General features: G+C 39.0%; 1 protein-coding gene across 3 annotated transcripts in view; it reads right to left on the bottom strand.

Moving 5' to 3' along the window:
• The window catches only part of PKD2L1 (polycystin 2 like 1, transient receptor potential cation channel), a 46,059-nt gene that overhangs the window by 9,581 nt on the left and 16,987 nt on the right, over positions 1-19,491 (bottom strand). The window lies entirely within an intron of this gene.

The following is a 19,491-nucleotide window of genomic DNA, read 5'->3' as shown; positions in this document are numbered from 1 at the left end:
CTGTGTCCTGAACACTGTTCCCATCTCCATTCTCCAGAGGAGATGGTAAAGCCATTGCCCTGGGACCAGAGATGCTGCCTAGATGGGATCTGCCCCTAGAATTGGCTGAGGAGGCTGATGGTGGCATTGGGGAAACCAGGGAATACATTATGTAAGAGTTGTGGCTACAAGCCCTCCACCCTTCCTCCCAGCTCACCTCAGAAAGACTGAACTCCATTCAGTGATTCTCTCTTGACACTGTCATTCTGAATATTCACTTTTCTCTTCCTGAACCAGCTCAACTTTCTACTGCTTACTTCTCAGAGCCAAGAAATTTCTACCTGCTGTATTAGGAAGTGCTTCCTTTTATTTGTCTTATATTATGACCGGGGAAAATGCCTCCAAATTCTACAGTACACCAAGGCCCTGGCCAAACACCTTACAGTAGAGATGTCTCCTGGATATTGGAGTCAGTGACTCTGCAGTCATGGGAGGAGAAGGTAGACATGGAACCTCTGGTCCTGGTGCATTCTGATGGACACAGCTGTCTCCTGACAGAGGGACTCGGAGCATCCCCAGATCAAAAACAAATCTGGCCTTTGCCCTGAAGAACTAGATCTCCCTTAACCACTGTAGCACACACATCCAGTCTAAAGTAGGGCTGTCAAGGGAAGCTATAAATTTTCTGGTTAAAAGGTAGAATTGGAAGAGCAGAAGCCGTTTACTTTATAGACTGCCCTCAGTTTAGATTTGTCTGGTGTCTCCTTGTGCTTAAATTCAGGTTATGCATTTTGGCAAGGAGTGCCAAAGAGAGACTGTGCCCTTTTCAGTGCATCATATCCGGGGGCACAAGGTGTCTAAATGTATCATTACTGGTGATATTAACTTTGATCCCTCGTTAAGGCAGTATCATCCAGCTTTCTTCAATGTACAATTATTGTTTTTCTCTGTGTAATTAATACGTATTTTGCAGAGAAATACTTTGAAACTATGCAAATATTCTGTTATTCATCAGTGAGTTTTAGCATCCATTGATGACCTTTGCCTGATTATTTGCCTGATTATGGTTGTCAAGCTGTGGTTTTCTCATTCCATCATTCTTCATGCATTTATTAGTGGGCATTCTCTTCAAGGAGAGCTTTCCCTTCTTCCTCATTAATTTATTCATTTATGTATATCAGTAGGAACTCATGGATTCTTGTCTTTTCTTTAAAATTTCTATAATTCTATAAAATTTTTAATAATTTGTTAAGATTATGAATTTTACTCAATTCTTAGCAAGGTCATGGAAGACAGAGAAATTGCCCTAAAATGCTAAAGAAATGTCCTAGATTAAGATAGAGTAAATAAAAAATGAAAAATAAATGCAACATGTGCATCTAGTTAGCATTATGTCCTGGACCATAATTTATTTTCTTTTTCTATAAAGGCTATTAGTGGATTAACTGGTGAAACTGTAGTAGTCTGTTCATTAGATAATAGTACTGGATCATAGGTAATTTCCTAATTTTGATAAGAGAATGTTCTTGTTTTTAGAAAATACACATGAGAGTATTTAGCAGTGACAGGGCACTATGTCTGCAATTTACTCTCAAACAGTTTGTGTGTGTGTGTGTGTGTGTGTGTGTGTGTGTGTGTGTGTGCGGGGGTGGGGTGGAGAGAGAGAATGACAAAGGAAAAGCAAGCATGGTAAAATATTCATCTTTGGGAAATCTGGGTGAAATGTGTATGAGAAATCTTTGTACTATTCTTGCAAATTTTCTGTAAGTCTGTTATTGCATCAAAAAAATAAAGTAGGATTTGCCAACCTCTTGTGAATAATCCCCTTTCAGAATTTTCACTTTCAAATCTTGGGCCATATTTTCTTGTACTACTCCATCTGGAAAGGGAATGCCTTAGGGTGGACTGAAGTTCATCCACAGTCTTGGAGGAAAGGCCAAAGAGTGGTCCCAGATTAAGCACAAGCAACATTAAACTTTTCCAGGTGGGAGATTAGCAGAAAGAAAGCATTATTATTTCACATTTCCCTGCTCCACTCCATTAATTCCAAGAAAAGACTAATTCTCTCTAACTCAAATCTGCGATAACCCAATCTTCGTATCTGGAGGACTCAGATGCAGCTCTTCTGGATCTGGAAAATGGGTTGAAAATCAAACTTCTGTCTTCAGAAAGCCACCACAGTTAGAACTGGTGGTCAGTGAGCTAAACTTTTCCTAAAGACATTTGCTGATTACATTGTTATACCTTCTGTATGGCCACTAGGTGGTAGTCATAGCTGTATCTTTTTCTCTTTTCCAATTCTCCAATTCTGTTACGGCTCAGAATGAGAACTGCTCTGAAATGGTTGTCAATCCTTTATGGAGGCATAACATCTCTGATTATTATCCAAGACTGTAAAGACCACATATTCCGAGAAAAATGGCTCCACCTAGTCAAATGCCCACTGATACTCGGAATATCTATCACATGCCCTATATTAAGTCCTTGACATGCCTAATTTATTTAATCCTACAACAACCCTATGTATTAAGTGCTATTGTTTCCCCTATTTTCCAGTCTGAGAGAGCTGAGTAACTGGCCTGAGGTAAACAACTCATGGAGCCAGGACTCAAATGCAAATCTGGTTGCCTCCATAGTAAATGAATTCTGTTCTGCTTTAAGGACAGAACTATACCAAGGGGTAGAAGTTACAGGAGGAAAAACATAAGTTCCATAAAAGGCAGAACTTCTTAACCATTAGTGCTTTCTATTATGAAATGGACCACTTCACAAACATCCATTTCACCCAGACTCCATTTCACCCAGAGAGTGCCAGTAAAGAACTGCCTACTGAGGGTCACATGGAGGGGGTTCCTGCAACGGGCAGCTGCAGGCCTTCCTGGTTCCTTCCTTTAAGATCCAGTGAAGGACGGGAAGTGCTCTGTGTGTTTCAAAAGGTGACACTAGCCAGAGAATAGGAGGGAACAGGGAGCAGTCAGAAGTTGCGTCAGTGTATCAAATGTCAGCATGCCAGTACTTTACTATCTTCTTGGTACAGTGAGGGCCTCATTCCAGGAAATTTTCAGAAATTGGACAATGACTGCTTGAGAATGCTTCAGAGATAAGGTGGCCATCCAACATAGAGTATCTGATTTTTTTTCTCTCTTGGACAGAAACAAAGTTCTCCCACACACTCTATGCCTTTCAACATTGGCTTGGGTCAAATTCACATTTGCTGAATAATAAGAGTAGTCACCATTACTGACATTTATTATTCATAGCGCTCTCCAGACCTTGTCTCCCATAATCCTGAAAAGCCTCAAAAAGTAGGAACTCTGTTTTTATGTAGATAACTGAGATCCAGAATGTATTAAATAACTTGTCCAAAGATAATATAGCAAGCAAGTAGAACTTGGATTCAAACTCAGGTCTGATTTACTCCAAGGACCATGGATTTAGCCACTGCTCTACATTATACTAATACATCACTCTACTACTCAAAATCCTTTTGTTTAAGAACTCTGACTCTCTTTCCTAAAGTCAATCCAAATGGTTAGGTGACTGGATAAAGAAGATGTGGTATATTTATACAATGGAATACTACTCAGCCATAAAAACCGACAACATAATGCCATTTGCAGCAACATGGATGCTCCTGGAGAATGTCATTATAAGTGAAGTAAGCCAGGAAGAGAAAGAAAAATACCATATGAGATCGCTCATATGTGGAATCTAAACAAACAAAAACAAAAACAAACAAACAAACAAAAACAAAGTGTAAATACAGGACAGAAATAGACTCATAGACAGAGAATACAGACTTGTGGTTGCCAGGGGGGCGGAGGGTGGGAAGGGATAAACTGGGATTTCAAAATTGTATAATAGATAAACAAGATTATACTGTATAGCACAGGGAAATATACACAAAATGTTTTGGTAGTTCACAGAGAAAAAAATGTGACAATGAGTGTGTATATGTCCATGTATGACTGAAAAATTGTGATGAACACTGGAATTTGACACAACACTGTAAAATGATTATAAATCAATAAAAAAAAGTTAAAAAAAAAACAAATGGTTAGGACTGTGCAAGTTTATAAGGTGTCCTTATAAGAAAACTATTTGAAGAGTTCAATATCTGAATTAGGAGGCAAATTACAAAAGCACTTGGCAAACTCAAAAGATCTTAAACATCTTAAAAGAAGCTTCAAATTTCTTCATTCTGGTATAAATGGATAAATGTACATAAATCTGTATCAAGAATCATACTCTGACATAGGTGAGTCCCAAAGAAGGAAAAAAATCACATGTACAAATATGTCACCTGGGTGATGTATAATATCAAAAAATTACAAACAACCTAAAGTCCTACAGAGACGCAATGGTTAAGTAAATTATATCACTGAACCACTTAACGGAGTACAATACAGCCATTGAAATGATAATAAAAACAGAATGCAAAATTGTTTTCCTGCTATCATTTAAATATTTTAAAAGATACTAAGTATATAAAAACTTAAAGGAAAAATGGACTTTCAGTGAAAGAGTAGTATAATAGGATTTTATTTCTCTTCTCTTTCCCATGGAATTCAATTAATGCTATGATCATAATAGAATATAAAAATAATAAAATCATTAAAAAATATTTTCACTGGTTGAAATTTCACTGGTTGAAATAAGTCACTGGTTGAAATTTCCAGCTGCTGGATGCTGTGCTGGGCTTTGTGACTGCTTCCCTAAGATCCTTTCTTGGTTCATACCATGATTTGTTTGAGGTATCACACCTCTCCTGATCATCTCATATATGTTGCCAGATGCTAAATCCAACCCTGGCTTTAGGACTTGGACAGGGAGCTCAGGCCTAAGCTAATCTACAAATCCCCCTCCCTCGGTACCATTATCGGTTCAGGGATGAACATGTAATCCATTTCAGACCAAGGAGTCATGAAGAGAGATTTCTGGAACCTTTTGGGACCTACTCTCTCATACTAGATATGAATAAGAAAGCCCAGGTGATCCAGGCTTAGAATGAAACTGATGGCACAGCTGGCAGAATTGAATAACAGAAACAGGTGAGTCTTTGATGATGTCATTAAACCACTGGATTGATCAGCCCTGAACCCTGCTGTCCTTCGGATTTTACTTACTTAGACAAAAAATCCCATTCAGGTTTAAACTTGTTTTCATTGGGTTTTATTTTATTGTAACACAGTCCTTATTTATATGGAAACCATGACATTTTCAAAAGGATTGCATCATTTCTGAGGAAAATGGAACTAGAAAAACTGCTACTGTCTGAACATCTCTAAAGGGCAGTGGATGACTTGAGCATATCTGTGCCAAAGTCTACATTAATTTAAATACATTATTACCCTATATTAAAGGCGGCTTGCTGACCAAGCCAACTGATGATGATATTCTAGGAACATGCCTTCCATTAATTTCTCAAAGCTTTCTGAAATTTATTTCTAGGTAAAGCCAGATTTTTAGAATATCATGACAATTTATATAGACACAGACACATGTACATGTGTGTTTATAAATATTTATATATGTATATATGCATATAATACATATATATACCTATGTATATATGTATGTAAAAATATATATATACACACACATTCCTACTCCTAAAAATTGCCCTTACATAATAAGGATATAATGTGGATTTTTAAGGAAGACAGATACAAGAAACAGTCAAAAAAAAAAAGTAGCTCCAATTTTTAACATTGCTTTTATCCATTATGATATTCCATGTCCCTTATATAAAATCCAACAAAGCCAATTCTTCCCAAGTTAGCATCTTCTTACTTACTGGTATGCTTTTTCTTACTCAACAATGAGAACTATGCGATCTATTTGTGTTTTCTTTTTCACTTTGGCTACCAGGAACCTGAGGCTTTGTTCTCATTTGCAGTACTTTGGTTTATCTTAAATTTTCTGATCTTAAATTATCTTGCGTTATCTTCCTCACCTATCTCTTCCCACTTCATTTGCTAAGTCTTTTTTTTAACATTTTTTTTATTGAGTTATAATTATTTTACAATGTTGTGTCAAATTCCAGTGTAGAGCTCAATTTTTCAGTTATACATGAACATACATATTCATTGTCACATTTTTTTCTCTGTGAGCTGCTAAGTCTTCGTATTATAGTTCTAATGGTTTATATTTTATTGCATCTGTGCTTTTTAATGTAACCTGGCTCAGATCCCCTTTGGACACAGGTGGGGCATAAATATATTGCTATTAAAGAAATATGACTAGTAATTATTTTTAGTCATCATCATGAGCTTGGATAAGAACTTGATTTTATCTATTCCAGTGTTTATAGCAGAGATTGAATATTCTTGCCCTCTCTTTTGAATTATTACAGCTCAGGGCAATAACAAGAAGTCAGCAATTGCTTTGTGTGTCTCCTTTCCCAGGTGATTGCTATATAGGCCATCATCATTTGCTACTGAGCTTCTTCCCTGTCCCCATTTACTGTTTAAAGGAACATAGCCATCCTTTTCTAACAGCACTCTCCTTGGGCAGAAATGAGATCCCTTTTCTCAACTAATTGACAAAGAACCTTGAAGAGCTGGGGTGCTTCTGCCAGCAAGTGTATAATTTCGTTATTTGTCTATACTACTTCTCTGTTGGAAACTCTGCGCTTTCAAGTTTTTGACACTCAGAAGCCAACTGCTCTTCCCTAAGCTGGAAGAAAATCATTGAGGATGCTTCTCTAGAAAGCTGGGGTCTCTTTCTCCCCTAATCCCAGCCCTGACAGTCATTATGTGGATAGAACTTCCACACTGTTCCATCAATCCTCCAACTGTTGAAGAGTTGGGAGTTCCTTGAGCTTTACCAGTTCTATAAATTTACCTTACAGCTCCTCTGATGGCTTCTTCCTGAGCCTGGCTTGCTAAGAAGCTCTCTGAAATACCTCTAACAATTTCTTAGAACACTGGATCCAGTTTGGCTTTGGTTATATAAAAAATTTGGAGGGAAAAGTTCTCTGGTTACCCTTATAGGGTGATTCTACTTTCTTGTGAAATAAAATACAATGCCCTGAAACTGACTCCTCTTAATGCCTTTCCAACAGCCTCTGATGATAGTTTTACAACAGCTTAGCAAAACACTTTAATACCCACTCTTGATGGAAAAGAATCAGGTCTCACTAGCCTTCATGATGATTTTGTCAGGGAGGTATAAATTCCTTGATTTCCCTGGGTTCCATTAGCTGTTGCTGCTCCCATACCAAACAATGGACAAGATTTCTTCTCCCATCTGGCACAGACTGCTAATTACTCCTCCAATACCTTTCCTCCCCTCCTTGCATAATGATGTGATTTTATCAAGGAGAACATGGCTGCCCAACCAACTACCACATTACCTAGCTTCCCTTGCAGCAGGATATGGTGACCATTTGATTAAGTTTTGTTCAATGGAATATGAGTGGAGTGATCTGTTTCCACTTATAACTCTGACTCATGTTCTTAAAAGGAAGGGAAGTGCTTTTCCTTTCAACTTTTCTACTTCCTGTGAGCGGAGCACAGACATAAAAGCAGGAGCCGGAGCACAAGATAGAAGTTGAGAATGGCAAAGCAATAAGGATCCTGGGCCCCACATGGTTGCAAAGCCCCACATTAGTCCAGGGCTTCTTATACCTCAGATTATTATGTAAGAAAAAAACCCCAACTTTTATCTAATTAAGCCACTGTTACGGCAGCTAAATCAATCTCCAAACAGAAGCATTCCATATGAATACATCCATGTTAGATGATACTTTGCAAAAGGAACTTTTCTAAGAAAATTAGGAGAAGCACAGAGGGAAAAAGAGTTGAAGTCAACAAGCTAATAGCACAAAATTCCTATCCGAAGAAAAGTGAAGTCTAATCACAGACTTCTTGGTTGAAACCATTTACAGAACACACAGAACATTTTACCTTCTCTTAGTAGGACATCCCCTATTAAGAAGTTCTTCTGTTCTTCTTCTTCTTCTTGGGCAGTTCCTCCCTTCACTCTTCTTTGCTTGCTATACCACCCACACATTCTGATTAATGCCATCAGATCATTCAAAGTTGGATTCCAAATACCTCATGTTTCTTAAGATAGACAGTAGGCAGAAGTTGGGACCCAGAAATGAGAGAAGGATTAAATCTGCAGAGTGTTCACTGGAGGATTTCACACCAGTGTACCTAGAGACAGTACAGCTGAGAGAACCAGATCACTCACGTCTGCCTTACTAAGTCTGGTAACGACGTATACGAGCATTGTTAAGCCTTCTGGGACTTAGGCTGAGAAGACTAAAGTTCTAGAGAACCTATGACTACACATGGCCAGGTCCTTCTTAGGAAATCAGATTCAGGGCCAAAGAATTTTGAGTTGCTTTTGAAAGAATTCAATCAGGCTGAAGGTAATCACTCAGAGAAGCAGAAAATGAACCCAAGAATTAATTAGTGACCCCCTAAAGTTTCTTCTTTAAAAAAAATGTTTGGGGGGAGGTAATTAGGTTTATTTATTTATTTAATGGAGGTACTGGGGATTGAACCCAGGACCTCATGCATGCTAAGCACACACTCTACCACTGAGCTATACCCTCCCCTCTTCCCCCTGAAGTTTCTAGTAGCTCTGGTATCTTAGGACAACGGTAAGAAAGATCTGTAAATACTTGTCCATGCTGAATCAATGTAACAGATTATCTCAGGGGATGAAATACTGAAATATAAGATACCTAGATGATTGAAGATGGGACTTGAACTGGCCACAAGGATACACTTGTGATTGGCTGCTGGAACTTCTCTGTTCTATTCAATTTCTTAGTGCAGATGAAAGGGAGAACAAAAGCAATTGATTCTTATAGATTTTATAACCTTTAAAATCTTATAGATTGTATAACCTTAGCTGATGGACTGTAAACTATTACATGGTTTCAGAATGACTTGAAAAGTTTTTTAAGACAGCAGTTAAACCAGGAGGTCAGAGGTCCTGAGGAAGATGGATTGTCTTCTTCAGAGCCATCCTGTAAAGAAAAATATTGCCCCTCAAATAGCATAGTTCTTATGATGTTCAGAGACCTCAAGACATAGAATGAACTTCAGCAATGCCATGAGAGATATATAAGACACATATAGCTTTGGTCTTTAAGAAGAAGGGCACACTGTCTCAAGAGAGCTGAAGGTGCCAACTGGAGTATAGCATAAGAGAGCTGACTCAGTACTTTTCTGGCTGATGAGTCAGAAGTGGTTCTATACATATTCCCCTAGAATTTTACACAGGAAGACTATGCTTGCTCTTATCTGTGTTTCCTTGAATGATTTTGCCTGAGATTTCCCAGATCATCTTTGAAAAACCAAGGCCTTGGAGAGTCATACAGAGCTGAGGTTTAAAGACTTTTGCTGCCTGTATCTAACTACACCAAAGAGATATTTAATACTAACACTGAGGAAGCACTAAGAGAGGAACCCTTGATGTTAAAGGGTGCCATTGCTAGAATCCTTGAAAATGTGGACCCAGGAAAGATGGGAAACCAGGCAAGACAGACCTAACTCACATATATAAGGGTCACCCCAATTATGATGCCACCATTTCATGCACTGTCCTAACAAAATACCAGATAAAGGTGACTGAGATAGTAGAGTTGGTGATGAGTGATTTCAGTATATAAAAGCCCTAGACTTCACCTGTAATTTTGCAGTCCAAGCTGCATGCATCAATGATTCTGTGAAGATTATAGGATAATCAATACCATGACCAAACCATGTTTATCCAATGCCAGGAACTGATTCTCTCTGGAGTGACACAGTCTGTTAAGGGTAGTCTCATCATTGATTAGCTCATGAGACATTGCAAAATAAAGGCAGTCCAGAAAAAAATATATATGAAGACAGTTTCAGACACCGCAGATAAATGCATTACCTCCTTTACTATAGGGCATGCTCATTCAATACACAACAGGAGGCTCTCAGATGGTTCCATATAAAGGGAAGCCATATTTCAGTAATTAACATGTTGACTGATTTTTAAATAATTTAAATGGAGACCATGTCATTACCACTTTGAAGGACACGAACTCCTTGAAATAATACATGATCAAACTTTCCCCGGGGTTCAAGAATCAAAAGTGAAAAATGTTTCCCTGAAGTTCCCAGCAGAGAGAGCCTTTCAAAGAACTCTCAGGAAGCTGTGTCAGGGACAGGAGGAGGACAGGGAAAAGGCTATGGACAGTGGACCAGAGAAGAAAGTCAAAAGGGAAAGAAGAATCAAAGACTGAAAAGGGGACCAGAGATGAGAGAGAAGAAAGAAGGTGTGGAAGAGGCAGTCCAGGATGAAGAAACACCCAGCAAGAAGCACTGTTCTTACCTCTCACCTTCGCTGCAAGCTAGCAGTTCCTGGCAGGTATTTTGAAGTGTGATTTATTTTCTGCCAAGTGTGTCAAGAGATCCTCCTATGCTGACTTTATTGTCGTCAGCCACCAAACCTTACAAAAGCCTCCTATACTGTTTTTATCACCTTCAGCGGACATTTCATCTCACAGACAGCCTTCTAGTGTAAACAAACCGAAGCCTCTTACCTAAAATTTATATATATTTTTGTGAAAATGAATATATGTATATTCATGTATGACTGAAGCAATGTGCTGTACACCAGAAATTGACACAACATTGTAAACTGACTATACTTCAATAAAAAAAATTAGTGAGCCTGAAAGAAATTAAAAAATAAAATAAAATTCATATATATTCTGATGTGCCTAGAAAATGGCTGAAATGATATACCCCAACTATTAACAGTGGCTAATAACAGTGGGCTTTAACATTCTCTAAATTATTGGACTTTTTAAAACAAGGGTTATGTAGTAGTTAAAATTTCAGTAAAGATATTCCCTGGGGTTTGTTTTGTTTTGTTTTGTTTTGTTTTGCAGGGGGAGGAATTTTTTTGTAATGGAATGAGGAGAAATCCCATTTTACATTTCCTCTCATACTTACCCTTTCAGACTCTGAGTACAGCAAAGCTCTTGCATATCCATAGCCTGAGGCCTCATTGGCTCCTGTTAACTCTGCCAACCCTTGCCCACTCCAGGCTGAGAGCCAAAGACGTTAAAACAAACAAGCAAACAAACTGCAGAGACTTTAGACCTCCCTGGCACTGCCTTTGGGCCTCCTCAGATGTCAGTGGCTGTCTGCCTCTGGGACCTGCAACAGTTACCAGGTCTCTCTGACCTTTTTGTCCCCCACATCTTGCCATGGTCCTGGAGCAGCCCTCCACCACTGCATTCCTTATGTCACTGTTGGTTCACGTGTCCACCTCTTTGCTCCTTGAAGGCAGAGGATGAGTCTCTGTATTTCAAATCCTTTAAAAGTTGACACATAGTAGGACTTCAGAAATATTTGGGTAAATAAATGAATAAATGCGTGAATACGCAGGCTCTTGTCCATAGTTTGAACTTTTGCCAACGGCTCTCCTTGTCTCATCTGTCCTTTCCAACCATTCTGTGAAATAATCTGATTTGACCAGCTCAGACTCATTCTCTAAGCCAGTGTGTTTCTCAAATGTTTTGTTCTCAGGATCCCTAGGAACTCTTAAAAATTACTGAGAACTCCAGAAGGTTTTTGTTTATTTGGGTTATCTATCAATTACCTATCAATAATTACTTTATAGAAATTAAAACTGAGGAGAAATTTAAATATTTATGAATTCATTCATTTAAAAACACAGATAAACCCGATATACATGAAGATAAATAACATTTTTATGAAAAACTACGTTTTCTAAAACAAAACAACTAAGTGAGAAAAGTGGCACTGTTTCACATGTTCGCAGGTCTCTTTAATGTCTGCCTTAAGAGAAGACAGCTGGATTCTCATATGTGCTTCAGCATTCAACCTATTGCAATATGTTGCTTTAGTTGAAGAATATGGAAGAAAATATGACCTGTCACAAATATGTATTTGGGTAAGAAAGGACCTCATGAAACCCCAAAAGGGTCTCAGGATATGTCCAGGGGTCCTTAGAACACACCTTTGAGAACCACTGCCCTATGCTTTATTTCTGACTAGCACCTCCACCCAGACCTGAGAATTTCCTGAACTTAAACCCCTAGACTTCCTATTGCCACCACTCCATAGCGTGGCAATGGGAGCTTTCCCAGGCAATGTCTCCCTATAGCCTGTCAGACATGGTCTGATCATTCCTCCTGACCTATGAGCAGTTTCCTATGAATTATGAAGTTCAGAGTTTATTCAATTTGCTCAGGGTCATTCAGCTGGCAAGAAGCAGAGTCAGCCCTCAGACTTATGCCTTTATGAGACAAGCTTCACGTTCTTCCTCTGGCTTACATCAGTGGTGCCCCAGATTTCATCAGCTGATGCTATCTGCACTTCTCTGCTTGCGATGCATAGTTCTTTGTCAAAACCCCTTCCCAATCCTAAGATCTAGCACTTAAATGTACTACTGTATCTCTAGAGATCAATGACAGCCCCACATGGGGAAAAACTAAATGATAAGCTATCACTCAGCATTGGACAAAAGGATATGTTCAGGCCCACCAGTCTTGTAACAGTAATCTAGGCCCTGGAAATTCTGGGACACCAGGAAATTCTGTTACAGCAAATACAGGCCTGCTGGTGGTGCCTAAATCCCTATTATTTAGGTTAAACTGGCTCAGATCACCTCACCCTAGTACTAGAAGGACTTCGTAACGTGAAGGAAAAGCCCAGATGGGCTAACGAGCTAAGTCACAAATCTAAGTGTGATAAGTGTCGGTTTACTGATATAAGTTCTGCCGGGCTAACTCATAAATCTGAAGTTTAGTGTCAGTTTACTGGGCTAACAAGCTAACTCATAAATCCAAGCTCAACAAGTGTCAGTAACGTGTTCTGTTCCAAATTGATAAGCTCCAGTGTACTGATTCCTTGCTTTTTGTTGTTTGAACCTTATTGGCTAATAGCCCCATACTTGTAATTAACCCTATAAAACCTCATGTGCACGTCTTGGAGGTGCTCAGAGCTTCGGAGCAGAAGCCCCTCTGAGCCCGCCGGCGTAATACATCTGAGTACTCCAACCCTCCGAGTGGTGCTTGTTTCTTGGCTGGCCTGTCGTTTCCGTAACATTTCTTCTCTGTCTAGATGGGCCACGGGTAACTGAGTGTGCTAGAAGGGGCATGACATCGTTATCCCATGGCCATTCTTAATCCCTGGCAACCACTTTCTGATCCTTGCTAAGCATTATCCTGGTGTTTTCAAACAGATCTCAGGTTTCTGGTGGTTTAAACTTTACACTTCAATATTTTCTTAATATATGGAAATGATACGGAGTTGAGAGAGGTGGTTAGGCAGGTGACCTGGCTGATTAACAGCAAGGGAAAGGAAGTGCCCAGATGATGAAAAAGCAGGACATTTCTCTTATCCCACAGCTGGTTCCTTAAAATCCAAGGACATATCCCAGTATCTCTTCCTTTGTCGCTGCCAAAGTTTCTGCTAATTGCTTTTTGTTTCAGGGCTGAGATCTGAGGGAGGAAGGGGCTTGTAGCAGAAAATTATTAACACCAGCACCTGAATGAAGACAATGATGGCAGAGCCTTCTAACAAAAGGCCCCGCAGCCCGTCCAGGGCCGGAGCTGTCTCCACTGGCCATCTTGGCTGATGGCTCCCCGCTCCAGCGCTTCCTTTCCCTGCTCGATTCTCCCTTCTTTTCTTCTCTCTGCTTGTACTCTTTCCTTCCATTTCCCCTTCTGAGTAACAAAGCGGCTGTTCACTTTGTCTCTCTGCGTTTGCTGTGTGAATTCTTTCACAGCCGTTGGCAAGGACCCACACTTTGGGGGTCCCTCTATCTGCTAACAAATGGTACCCCAGGTGGGACTCCAGACAGGACATTTGTGGGTGCTGCTTGCTCGGGGTTCCCCATCGGACCTCACAAATGGGACTGAGCCAGGAGGCTGCCTCTAGGACTTCTCTGTCCTCTTCATTCCCTCCGGAAGCAACTCGCCCATAGGGGACACCGGACCAGGTAAGCATTTGACTGCTTTCTTGCTCATTTCTTAGTTTTCCATATTTCTTGCCAGCACCTACATCTGTTCCCCTTGCTCCCCTTCCTCTCTCTCCCCCTCTTTCACTATCCCTCCCTGTTTCTTCCCTCTTTTCTTCTTGAAGGGAGGACCTCATTGGGACAGTTGCAGATCAGTTTGATTTCTCAGGGATTGCAAGGCCGTGGCTGAGGCTACCCTTCAGTCGGTCCTCAAAACCTGGGTTGTCAACAATCTCCACCCTTGGCTGGAAGTTGTCCAGAGGAAGTCTTTCCAAAGGCCCTTATTTCTCTCTCTTTTTACTTGTGGGTTTGAATCCCACAGAAATTCAAAGTCCTGGAAGCAGGACAGAAGTGAAAGTCCTTGGTATGATTGTGCGTTTGGAGTCCCATCCTGGAACAAAGGAGCAGGGGCCTGATCACACCCAGTGGGCAGGGAACTCATTAGGGTATGGGTTCATGTCCCACCTGTGGGTTCAAGTCCCAAAAAGAAGCCTACAGATTGTGGCATGAGATGTCTGTAAGGCCACTAATCTCTGTTCCTTTCTCTCCCTCTTAAGCTGGCGCACTCTACCCTCCCTCCCTCTCTCTCTCTCTCTCCCCACCACCACCGCCCCCTCTCCCTCCCTCTCTTCCACCCTCCAGCTAAATAATACACTCTGGTGGATTTGGGTACTTATTGCCATCCTTACTCTCCTTGCTATCAGGCTTTTTTATGAGTGCTGCCTTAGCTCTGCACCTGCACAGGAGAGGGAATTCCTAGGCAGAGAACCTAGGGAGAATTTCTAGGCAAAGGACCTGGAGGGAATTCTTAGGCAAAATGGCCTGGAGGGAATTTCGAAATAAACTGGGTTGGCTGATATTTTTTTTAATGTGGCTTAAAACTGAAAGTTTAATTTTAATTTTAGATTTGCACTTTATAACAAAATAAAACTTAAAAAAAGCAGGAAATCGTGCTTCTAAAGACTTCCTGCTCCCAGACTGGCAGCTACCCCTGGAACTCTGGCTGGCTTCCACAATTTGCATGGAGCCAATACTTGCAAGCACTTGTCTAACCCTAAAATGACCAAGATGAGACTTTTTTTGACATTCCAAAACTGACTTTTTGCGTGCACGATTAAATACAGCTGGCTTGATAGAAATGTCTTTTCAGAATTCTGATCCTGAGAGAATAAAAATATTCCTAGGAGAAAACTTGAAGTTAACTGTTATCATGTTGTTGAAATACAAACACAGCCTGCTGTGCCTGAGACTTCGGCCTTGGGTTAATTAGCAGAACTTCAAACCAAAGAAAAAAAAGTGGTAAAAGACCTTTTAAAAACTCAAGCAGAAAACCTATGAGATCTCTGTCTGTGTCTGGATGTATATATGTCTATATATACATTATACATATAAGATGTCTCTATCTCTAAAAAAAGTTATCAAAATTAAATTTGTATGAGAGCTCTATTTAATTGGCTTAGAGGAAATTAAGCGCTTATATAAATTCTCAGAAATATAAAAGGAAACTGGCCAGAATGAATTTCGGGTTCACATGAACTGGGAAATATTCAGTATTAAATTAATACCTGGTATTGTTGCCAGTAGATGTAATCGATGTTCAGGTTCTTGTCCTGTCTCAAAAAGAATTCAGAGACAACACAAAGAGGTTAAGAAAGTGAAGTGAGGATTTATTAAGGGATGGATAGTACACTCAAGGGGAGAGCGGGCAGGCTCAGGTGAGCAGCTGCCCTGAGTTTCTTTGGCGAGTTGGTTACATAGAGTATAAAAATGCATGGGTGGAATATTCATTGCGGAGAGAAGAGTTTGGGGTTGTATTCCCTGATTTTCATCTCAACTCCACCTTCTTGAAGGGAGGAGGGATTTTTATCCTTATTTTGCCTGGATCGGAAGTGTCATGGCCTCAGTGAATGATGGGTACTTCTAACCTGCAAGGCTAATTTTATTGAAATGAGGGCATAATGAGCAAAAGGTTGCATTCAGATGCTGGAGATTCCTGTCTTTTTCCACCTTTCCTTATCAGCCTCTAGGCCACTCGTCACCCCCAAATTTGTGACCACTTGTCAGCCCAGAGGTTTCTACTTTTCTTTCTCTGCCCAGGGACTCCTGGTGCTTACATGATGTATGGTTTCCTGTTTTTGGCTTGTGCCCCTCCTTTCTGCCTAATTCCTACCATTTGGCCTGCGTCCTCATTTCTCTGCTCGTATCTAGCTATCTGCCTGCTCTAACAGTATTACAGTTTGCTGATTTGATTAATATAGACATGTCTTAAGAGTCATCAACGTTAAGCATAATATCTCTGTTGTACCTACGTTTACTAGAGATCAAATAAGATTTTATATTTGTTGTAAATTTGTCAGCGAGAAAAATAACTAGGTAAGATGAAATTCTTACAAGTAAATTAAATGCAATAAGATAAGAGGTTTTAGGTGAACTCTTTAGAAATAACTATATTTTAGGAATGTCTACTGAAAAATAATCTCTCTAAATATTTGGTAACTTAAGATTTTAGAATTGTGCTAAATTAAGTCAAATGATGAAGGTTTGTTAAATGATTAGGTCATTCTCAAATAAAATAAGATACTGAAACATTAATTACTGAACATTGGCTTCCCTTTGCAGAGAAACTAAAGGTATTTAGGAATATTAATGAGTATGCTTGGTGCCACCCTGAGATATTCTCTATACGAAAGCAGGTGTTTTTAGAAATTTTTGTTGGTATTTATGTTTACTAATCTACAGAATGCTGATGTAAAAGACAGTTCATAATTGCTTAGTTTTCACTAAAAATTTATGGTTTTCAAGGGTTAAAATTATATATAATTAAAGCTACTATAATGAGGGAAGTGTTTCAATATGCTAGGAAAGTAAGATGTGTGTTTTCAGGAAAAGAAGGTATGAGAAATGGAATTACATTTTGTTAAAAAAAAAAAAAAAAAGTAGGTTTGTCCTGTAGCTGGTTGTTTCTAGATGGGGGAAAAAATAAGGGACAGACTAATGGATACAAAAAGTGATGGAAGGTTTCTGGAAAAGGAACCCTAAGAAAAGAACTCTTGTGTTTGATCAGGATTGGTTAAATTTAGGTTGACTTAAATGACTAAATAGATTTGGTTGTTAAAAGTAAGCTAGTACAAAACTGGAATTTGATTTTCATTCTCTCTGTTAAGAGGACAAAGTTTTCTTGAAATGTTAATCTGCTTTTGGAAACAGATTGTAAAGCTTCTTTGCCTCTCGGGTGATCTGTTCTATGTTTGCCTTTAAAATCTTTTATTGTTATTTTGGTTTAATGAATAAGTATTGTTTCACAGTGACCTATGATCTTATCTAACCAAATGTTTTAAAACTTTTTGACAAACTTCCCAAATATCAAATTGTAGTAAAGGTCCTTTAACTCATCCTAACTTTGGGATGCTTCGGAGAGCCCCTGAAACGTCCCAAAGAGAAACTTTAAACTAATTAGGATTCATTTGGAATGTTAAATTACATGGGAAGTATTGTCAAATGAATAATAAATTTTCTTAGATTATATTGTATGGGAAAATGTTGTTAATACAGAGATTCTAGAAATTATAAAGAATCCTAACGATCTGCTATGTCTTGGTAAAATGTTATTAGTTGTAATTCTAGTTATTATCCTAAAATGTTTTCTGTCACAGCAGTAACCAAGTTTCTTGTCAACTGCATTGTAATCAGGTTTTAAACTGTGCCTTAAGTCTTTTACCATTTAAGGACAGTTATGGGTTTACACTGATGCCTTTGCAAAGTACCTTGTCTTCAAAAAGGTTTATAGAAAAGACTTCTTTACTGACAAGTACAGGTTTCTGATAACTTTTAAATCATACTGCTGAACTGGGTAAGATATTTTTTTAAAAGTCTAATGGAAACTCTGATTTCAGAAAACTGTTAACAAAAAGGATTAGTTACATGGGACTGAGCAAACTGATGAATATGGTTATAATTTTTGGTTTTATCTGAAATATTACTAGCTTTTAATTTGTGTTTTCCAGATATAAAGAAACCGTTCTCCTCAAGCTAGTTAATGACTTACAGCAATTTGGTAAACCATACCTTTGTAAGCAGAATTGAAACTTTTATCTTTTTCTTTCTACCTATTCTCTCTCCAGAAACTGGTAAACTCTTAGGTTCCCAGAAGCTTTACCAGGTAAATTAGAAAGGCCACCTCTTAACAGGTGCAAAAATCTCAAAGTATTTTAGGGACTTCAAAAAGGGAGAAATTCACCTAAATCTGTAAGGCAAAATCTGTGACAGGTTCTTGACGTGGCTTTCCTGGCCTTGAGAGGCCTTTTGGGAATTCAGTTTGAGACTCCTTTCTGAGAAATTCCAGCACAGCCAATTTAAAAGAGCCTATATGATCAATTAATCAGACTTAATTTACAGACAAATTAATCTTGACTTGGCAATATTTGATAAAAATGAGCGTAATTATAGAGAGAAAAAGATTATGTTTCAGTGGATATTTTAGTTTTGTTAATTGAGGTCTGTATTTACTAAGACTCATTTCCTTGCTGTTATGTTATATTGTTGCAAAGTTTAATTAAATTATTAAAGGGACACTCTAAGTTTTGTTTCTAAAGCTCAATAATCTATCCTTGGATGAAGATCGGATGCCCAATGACCTGCAACCAGGAGATTATACATACTGAAACAGACAAGATTTAAAGGACTACCTCCAACCTAGATGAAAAGTCCCTTTATCAGGTATTCTTGACTAGCCCATGCACAATGAAACTGAAGGAAATTGACTCTTGGATTCATATTTCCACTCAGAAAAGGCCTCTGCACTGGACTGGCCTATAGAGAAAGCCGCTGACTTCAAAAATCACCTTAAAACAATGCTCAAACAAAAGAGAAGCTACCAGACCAGGATGAGAAGAAGATGACATTTGAGGTAGACAGCTGACCCTAGACACTGGACCAAGTCTGTATACCAATTACTTTGATAACCACTCACACCTTTGCTTATGAATGAAATGTATTTCACAATCTTACGCAGAGCTGAAGTTAATCCAATTGTTAGGTTTATGGCCAACCACCTATATCCAGTACTTCTAGGTTACCTTGGTGGATTTCTCCACTCCAAGGCTACAATTGGTTAGCCCTTAGGAATTTTATCCTAAAAGAAATAAATTATAGTTCTGTTCAGGCCACTAGTAATATTAGTAGGTGGGATCCCCTCACCTGGCCAATTAATAATACCTGCTCTGACCCTGGCCATAAATACAAATTTTCTCATGAGGTCACTCAAGCTCAATCAGAGCAACAAGCAGAACTTCAGCCAAAAATATAACCTCCCACAATTATGGGATGGACTTACATGATTAACACCAGGCTATGGTCATTTAAGTTTAAAGGCTCCCTTACGTTGGGGAAGATTAAATCATCCTGAGGATAACCAGCCTAATAACACTAGGAAATTGGGCTGGGTGTCTTATGGACAATGCCAATATATCATTTCCCTTAAAGATAAGGATTGGTAGAGAACAGACTAAGTCAGATGACCTGGGA

This window comes from Camelus bactrianus, chromosome 11 (genome assembly GCF_048773025.1).
Source record: "Camelus bactrianus isolate YW-2024 breed Bactrian camel chromosome 11, ASM4877302v1, whole genome shotgun sequence".
NCBI lineage: Eukaryota > Metazoa > Chordata > Mammalia > Artiodactyla > Camelidae > Camelus > Camelus bactrianus.
This window is presented reverse-complemented; position numbering and strand designations above follow the sequence as displayed.